The following is a 1210-nucleotide window of genomic DNA, read 5'->3' on the forward strand; positions in this document are numbered from 1 at the left end:
ATAATTTCCTGAATTCTTGAACTTGGGGTTACCTAAAAGCCTCACCTGAGGCTGGCACTGTCCAGTAAATCCAACTTTTCTCAGTAGAAGGATCATTCTAGGATCACACTGTTCAGGAAATTCCCCCTTTGTGGCTAGAAGGCCAGACCCTGGAATTCAATAAAATGCAATGTGCTGGAGGACAGAGATTGTTCTATTTCTGTCCTTGTATCTCTAATGACTAACACCTACTGGCACTTAATAAATGCTTTTTAATTGAATGGTTTACTCTTAAATTTAGGGCTGCTAGAGACAAAATCCTCCAGAACTTCCCCCCACCACCAGCACCAGCACCATCCCCACCCCACCCCAAACTATATGGCTTCCTGCTTCACAGGTGCTATGTAGGTGAGAAGTTATGCTACTGCCCCTTCCAAACTGGGCCCAGGATCTTAATATCCAGGAAGACTCTTCACAAGTTACATGGGCCAGCACATGAATTCCCAAGGTGCTTCTGGCCTAATACTGCCATTAAGGGCTCCTGAGAGGGGAAGAACCTCCCCCTATTCCCAATCCCACTTCAAAACCTTGTCCATTCTTAACTCTGGATCTTACTGGAAGAAAAACGCTAATCTTCTGACTGCCTTTTATAGGCCAGCACAAAAGGGTGACTACTCCCAGAAGATGCTACCCTCCAATCCATTCAGCCAACATCAATGAAGGCCATCCTTCAGGAGATACCAAGGGACAGGTCTATATTCTCCACAAGAAGATTCACTCAAGGCCCAAAGAGAAGCCTCTTCCCCTTGTGTGCTCACCAACCTGATCAGAGAACTTCCTTAATCGACTCCCTACAGTAGAAATTAGTAGCTACATATTTGTAATTCAGATGTTTTCAATCTGCACTGATAATGCTGCCAGTTTAACAGAAGAACATGGCACAGTGGAACCGGTTTTTTAACAGCCAGCGCCCAGGAAACCACAGTTCCTTCAAGAACAGGTGCAGCATGTGTAAACAATATTCAGAGATTAATGCTTGGGGCATTAAAAAAACGGCAAGCCCACGAAAATTGGGACAAGTCACTTCTCTTGGGTCCGCAGCTTTTTCATCTGTAAATTGAGGAAGAAGTAGATGATTTGTAAAAGCCCTCCCAGCTCTGACATTCTGAATTCTAAAGGCCCTCCCAGCTCTGACATTGTGTTCTTAAGCCCCTCCCAACTCTGACATCCT

The sequence above is a fragment of the Vombatus ursinus genome, unplaced genomic scaffold, assembly GCF_900497805.2.
Source record: "Vombatus ursinus unplaced genomic scaffold, bare-nosed wombat genome assembly UNPS02014859.1, whole genome shotgun sequence".
Classification (NCBI taxonomy): domain Eukaryota; kingdom Metazoa; phylum Chordata; class Mammalia; order Diprotodontia; family Vombatidae; genus Vombatus; species Vombatus ursinus.